The sequence below is a fragment of the Monodon monoceros genome, unplaced genomic scaffold (assembly GCF_005190385.1).
Source record: "Monodon monoceros isolate NGI ecotype Baffin Bay Population unplaced genomic scaffold, NGI_Narwhal_1 Super_Scaffold_5, whole genome shotgun sequence".
In the NCBI taxonomy this organism is placed as follows: Eukaryota; Metazoa; Chordata; class Mammalia; order Artiodactyla; family Monodontidae; genus Monodon; species Monodon monoceros.
The window spans coordinates 86,916,267-86,923,353 of NW_021703782.1; the positions used below are offsets into that span (position 1 = coordinate 86,916,267).

The following is a 7,087-nucleotide window of genomic DNA, read 5'->3' on the forward strand; positions in this document are numbered from 1 at the left end:
AGGCATCTAGGTGCTTCCTGTGATCCTCCTTGGAGCCCAAAAGAGCTGGTGGGCACATCCCCTGCCTTCTCCTCTGGCTCATCCCAACAATAAAAGCAAGTTATTGGTATCTCCTTGGAAGAAGCTGTCCAAATAGCTAGTACCTAAAATTTTATGGCTGCCACCTAAGGGACAGGCCCCAAATCAAATGATAGCCAATGAAGATTGCATTCCAGAATCCCACAGGACTGTAGCAAATAGGTGCAGGAATACTCCCCACCTCCGTGGATATACATGAAGACTTGACAGAGGGAGCAAGCAAAAATGCCCATCTACCAGTTTCTTCCTCGAAGAGTTTTAACTGCATACTTTCCTAGCTGCTGCCTGAGGGTTGGCTTCTAATCATCCTGCAACTAGGTGTTGACTGCAATCCTCCTATTTGGGACACTGATGGGTTTTGACACGGCTTCAATTACTGGGAGCCACTAAGAACAAATACAGCAGTTTGGACAATCACAAAGGTTTGAGAGAATATCAAGAACTGGTCCAGGCTGATTAATAAGGTTGACCTCCTACATGAGACCAATGTGTCAAAACTGGGAGAGGTGGCTGTTTTATCTAGTGCATGGAAACCAACACAGAGAGTTAAGGAAAGTGAGGGAACAGGGTACTATGTTCAAAACAAAAGAACAAAATAAATCTCCAGACACTGATCTTAATGAAATGGAGATAAGTGATTTACCCAATGGAGAGTTTGAAAAAACAGTCATAAAGATGCTCACCTAGGTCAGAAAAGCAATGCATGAACAAAGAGAGAATTTTAACAGAAATATAGAAAATATGAAATAGCACCATACATAAATCATAGAACCGAAGAATACAGTAACTGAAAATTTTCATAGAGGAGTACGACAGCACACTAGATCAAGTGGAAGAGAGAATTAGCAACTTGAAGACAGGGCAGTGGAATTCATCCAATTAGAGGAGTAAAAAAGAATGAAAATGAATGAAGATAGATTAAGGGACTTATGGAACATCATCAAATGTATAAATATGTGCATTATAAGGGTCCCAGGAGGAAGAGAGTGCGAGAAAGGGCCAGAAAGCTTATTCAAAGAAATAATGGCTAAAAATTTCCCTAACCTGGGGAAAGAAACAGATATCCATATTCAGGAAGCCCCAAAAGTACTAAATAAGATGATGCCAAGAGTCCCACACTGAGACACATTAATGGATACACAATATACAAAGACATAAATTTTGACACAAAAAACATAAATGTTGAGGGGGGTATAAAAATATAGAGCTTTTGTATACATTCAAAGTTATCAGCTTAAAACAGACTGTTATAATGTATTTTATGTAAGCCTCATGGTAGCCAGAAAGCAAATCCTACAGTAGATACACAAAAGATAAAAAGAAAGAAACCAAAGCATACTGCTACAGAAAATCACAAAGGAAGAGGGAAAGAGAGGAAGAAAGGAACAAAAGAACCGCAAAACAGAACACAATTAAGGAAATGGCAATAGTAAGTCCATATCCATCAATAATTACTTTAAAAATAAATGGATTACCTTCTCCAATCAAAAGACACAGTGGCTGAATGGATTTTTTTTTAAAAGAGACCCAAATATATATGCTGCCTACAGGAGGCTCACTCCAGCTCTAAGGACACATACAGATTGAAAGTGAAGGGATGGAGAAAGATATTCCATGCAAATGCAGACAAAAAGAAAGCAGAAGTAACTATGTTTATAGCAGACAAAATAGCCTTAAAGCCAAAACTGTAATAAGAAACACAGAAGGGTATTATATCGTGATAAAGGGGTCAATTCATCAAGAGACTATAACAACTGTAAATATTTATGCACACAACACTGGAGCACCTAATTATATAAAGCAAATACTAACAGATCTGAAGGGAGAAATAGACAACAATGCAATAGTAGTAGGGGACTTCAATCCCCCACTTTCATCAAGGGACAGATCATCAATAAGAAAACATTGGACTTAAATGACATGTTAAACCAGATGGGCCTGACAGACATATCCAAAAAATTTCATACAACAGCAGCAGAACACACATTCTTCTCAAGCACATATGGAAGATTCTCCAGGATAGACCATATATTAGGCCACAAAGCAAATCTTAATAAATTTAACAAGACTGAAGTCATATCAAGCATCTTTTCTGAATACAATGGTATGAAACTAGACATCAGTTACAAAAGAAAACTTCAAAATTCACAAATATATTGAGACCAAACAACACACATCTGCATAACCAATGAGTAAAGAAAGAAATCAAAAGGGAAATAAAGGGGATTCCCTGGTGGCACAGTGGTTGAGAGTCCACCTGCCGATGCAGGGGACACGGGTTCGTGCCCCAGTCCGGGAAGATCCCACATGCCACGGAGCGGCTGGGCCCATAAGCCATGGCCGCTGAGCCTGCGCGTCTGGAGCCTGTGCTCCACAACGGGAGAGGCCACAACAGTGAGAGGCCCGCGTACCGCAAAAAAAAAAAAAGAAGAAAAAGAAAAGGGAAATAGAAAAAAAATCTTGAGACAAATGAAAATGGAAACACAGCCCACCACAAATTATGAGATGCAGCAAAAGCAGTCCTAAAAGAAAAGTATATAGCAATAAATGCCTACATTTGGAAAAAGAAATTGTTTATCTCAAATAAACAGCCCAACTCTAAACCTCAAGGACCTAGGAAAAGAAGAAAAAACTAAGCCTAGAGTTAGTAGAGGGAAGGAAATAACAAAGATCACATAGGAAATAAAATAGAGACTATAAAGACAATACATGAAATTAATGAAACTAAAATCTAGGTTAAAAAAGAGAAACAAGATGACAAACCTGTAGCTAGACCAACTAAGAAATAAAAGAGAAGACTCAAATATAATCAGAAATGAAAAATGGGACATTACAAACTGAAAACAGAAAAACTAAGGATCACAGGAAACTACTATAAACAATGATATGCCAACAAATTAGATAACCTAGAAAAAATGGATAAATTCCTAGAAACATATAACCTACCAAGACTGGATCATGAAGTAATAGAAAATCTGAACAGAGCAATGACTAGTAAGGAGACTGAATCAGTGATCAAAAATCTCCCAACAATGTCCAGAATTACATGGCTTCACAGCTGAATTCTACCAAACATTTAAAGAAAAATTAATACCAACTTTTCTCAAACTCTTCCAAAGGGTAGAAGAGCAACAAACACTTCCAAACTCATTTTATGAGGCCAGCATTACCCTGATACCAAAGCCAGACAACGACACTACAAGTAAAGATAATTATAGGCAATTATCCCTGGTGAATATAGATGCAAATTTCCTCAACAAAATATTAGTAAACCAGTCAGCAGTACATTAAAAAGGATTATACACCATGATCAAATGGGATTTATCCCTGGGATGCAAGGATGGTTTGACATAGGCAAATCAATAACTGTGATACACCACATTAACAAAATGAATAAAAATCACATTATCATCCGAAAAGATGCAGAAAAAGCATTTGACAAAATTCAACAGACTTTCATGATAAAAACTCTCAACAAATTAGGCATAGATAGAACGCACCTCAACACAATAAATTCCATAATAAATGCCACAGCTAACCTCATACTCAATGGTGAAATTTTGAAAGCTTTTCCTATAAAATCAGGAAGAAGACAATGATGCCCACTCTCATCTCTTTTATTCAACATAGTACACGAAGTCCTAGCCAGAACAATTAGGCAAGGAAAAGAAATAAGAAGCATACAAATTGGAAAGGATGAAGTAAATTTTTCTGTTTCTAGTTGACATGATATTACATGTTGAAAACCCAAAAGACTCCACCAAAAAAACTGTTAGAATAAAAAAATTCAATAAAGTTGCAAAATATAAAATCACACAAAAGTCAGTTATGTTTCTATATACTAATGAACTGTCAGAAAGAGAAATTAAGAAATAATCCCAGTTACAATTGCATTAAAAAGAATACAATATGTAGAAATAAATTTATACAAAGAAGTGGAAGATCAGTACACTGAAAATTACAAAAAATTGATGAAAGAAATTGAAGAAGACATAAATAAATGGAAAGACATTCCATGTCCATGGATTGGAAGAACATTGTTAAAATGTCCATACTACCCATACTACCCACAGCAATATACATATTCAATGCAATACTTATCAAAATTGCAATGGCATTTTTCATGGAAAAAGAAAAAAACAATCCTAAACTTTATTGAAACAACAAAAGGTCCCAAATAGCCAAAGAAATCTTTAGAAAGAACAAAGCTAGAAGCATCACACTCCCTGATTTTAAACTATATATTACAAAGTTATAAGAATCAAAACAATTATGTTTGTGGTCTAAAAATAGACACACATATCAATGGAACAGAATAGAGACCCTAGAAATAAGCCCATGCATACATAGTCAATTAATTTTTAGCAAAGGAGCCAATAATATACACTGGGGAAAGAAGAGTCTCTTCAGTAAATGGTGTTGGGAGTGCTCACTTCAGCAGCACATACACTAAATTTGGAATGATACAGAGAAGATTAGCATGTCCCCTGTGCAAGGATGGCACCCAAATTCATGAAGCATTCCATATTTTTAGATGAACTTATTTGCAAAGCAGAAATAGAGACACAGATGTAGAGAACAAACCTATGGATACCAAGGGGGGAAGGGGTGGTGGGATGAATTTGGAAATTGGGATTGACATATATACACTACTATGTATAAAACAGATAATTAATGAGAACCTACTGTAGAGCACAGGGAACTCTACTCAATACTCTGTGGTGACGTAATGGGAAGGAAATCTAAAAAAAAAGGGGATATCTGTATACGTATAACCGATTCACTTTGTTGTACAGCAGAAAATCACACATTGTAAAGCAACTATACTCCAATAAAAATTAATTTTATAAATAAATGGTGTCAGGAAAACTGGGTATCCACATGCAAAACAGAATGAAATTGGACCCTATATCTTACATCACACACAAAAAAACAACTCAAAGTGATTAAAGACTTGAAGGTAAGTTTTAACTTCTAGGAAAAAAACGTAGGGAAAAAGCTCCTTGACGTTAACATCGGTCTTGGTAATGATTTGAGGGGTTTTTGTTTGTTTGTTTGGCCATGCCACACAGCTTGTGGAATCTTAGTTCCCAGACCAGGGATTGAACTCGGGCCCACGGCAGTGAAAGTGCTGAGTCCTAAACACTGGACCACCAGGGAATTCCCTTGGTAATATTTGTTTTGGATTTGACACCTAAAGCAAAAGCAACAAAAGCAAAAATAAACACGTGGGACTACATCAAATGAAAAGCTTCTGCACACAAAGGAGACCATCAACAAAATGAAAAGGCAATCTATGGAATGGGAGAAGACATTTACAAACCACGTATCTGATATAAGGTTAGTATCTAAAATGTATAAAGAACTGAACTCAGTAGCAACCCCCCAAAATATCCAATTAAAAATGTGCAAAGGGGGGCTTCCCTGGTGGCGCAGTGGTTGAGAGTCCGCCTGCCGATGCAGGGGACACGGGTTCGTGCCCCTGTCCGGGAAGATCCCACATGCCGCAGAGCGGCTGGGCCCGTGAGCCATGGCCGCTGAGCCTGTGAGTCCGGAGCCTGTGCGCCACAATGGGAGAGGCCACAACAGTGAGAGGCCCGCGTACCGCAAAAAAAAAAAAAAAAAAAAATTCTGCTATTTGTGACAACATAGATGAACCTGGAAGACATTATGACAAATCAAATAAGCCAGACAGAGAAAGACAAATACTGCATGGTATCACCTATATGTGGAATCTGAAAAAGTCAAATTCTTAAGGAATAGAATGGTGGCTGTCAGGGGGAAATAGGGAGAGGTTGGTAAAATTGTACACACTTTCAGTTATAAGATGAATAAGCCCTGAAGATCTAATGTATAATGTGGTGATTATAATTGATAATGCTGTATTATATAATTAAAATTAGCTAAGAGAGTAGAACTTAAATGTTCTCACACAAAAAAAGATAAATATGTGAGGTTATGGTTGTGTTAATTAACTTGATGGTGGGAATCCTTTCACAATATATACATATATAAAATCATCCTATTGAATACTTTAAATATATTACATTTTTATTTGTCAATTATACCTCAGTAAAGCTTAAAAACCTAATACACAGGCACAAAATAGATATCAATGATGACTGAAGAAAATAATTCACACCTGTGCTGGAATACTAGAAATTTTTAATGTTTTATATATTATATATTGTCTCATTTAATTCTCATTTAGTTCTTACAGACACCTTGTGAATTTATATAACCATGTTAAGCTAAACCTTTGGGATTATTAATTATGGCAACAGAATTAGTCAAAAATTTTATTGTTATACTTTTCAGTTCAGCAACTTAAAATACCTAATAAAAAGTAAATAGACATTTTCAAAAAGAAAAAGAAAAACTTTCTGAAGCTTAAAAACAGAGAGAGAGGAACAAAAAGACAGTGGTCTAGCAGGTACTTGCAAAACACTCAGGATGGGCTAAATGACCTTCTAGATGCTTTACCAATGTTAACTTTTTTTTTTTTTAACCTGAAACAATGGAAATTTATCATCTCACAGTTATGGAGCCTAGAAATTCGCAACCAAGGTGCTGGCGGGGCCCTGGTCCCTCTGAATGCTCTAGGGGAGGACCTTTCCTTGCTTCTTCCTAGCTTCTGGTGGTTGCTGACAATCCTTGCTATTCCATGGCTTGTAGTTGCATCACTCCAACCTCTGCCTCTGTCTCCACATGGCCGCCTCCTCTGTCTGCCACTGTGTCTGGGCCTCTTGCCCTTTTCTTATAGTGATACCATTCTGGACTTAGGGCCCAGTCTACCCTCACAACTACCCTCTAAGATAGGTACTATATCAGCCCCATTTTACAAATAGGGAAACTGAAACAGAGAGAAGTTTTAAATTTGGGGCTTTCTTTTAATTTTGTTCAAAGTCATAGACCTAGTGAAGGACAAAGCTGGCCCTTGAACCCAGCCAGCCTGTCTCTATAGTGAATGCTCTTAATTCCAAAGCCTCATGGGATTTATCTAGAGAAA

At 37.0% G+C, this 7,087-nt stretch overlaps 1 non-coding gene across 1 annotated transcript; it reads left to right on the top strand.

Moving 5' to 3' along the window:
- Nucleotides 1-4,503: 4,503 nt before the first annotated feature.
- LOC114884892 lies at nt 4,504-4,610 on the top strand. Its single transcript, XR_003790953.1, has one exon. It is a non-coding gene; the product is annotated as a U6 spliceosomal RNA (small nuclear RNA).
- Nucleotides 4,611-7,087: the final 2,477 nt, after the last annotated feature.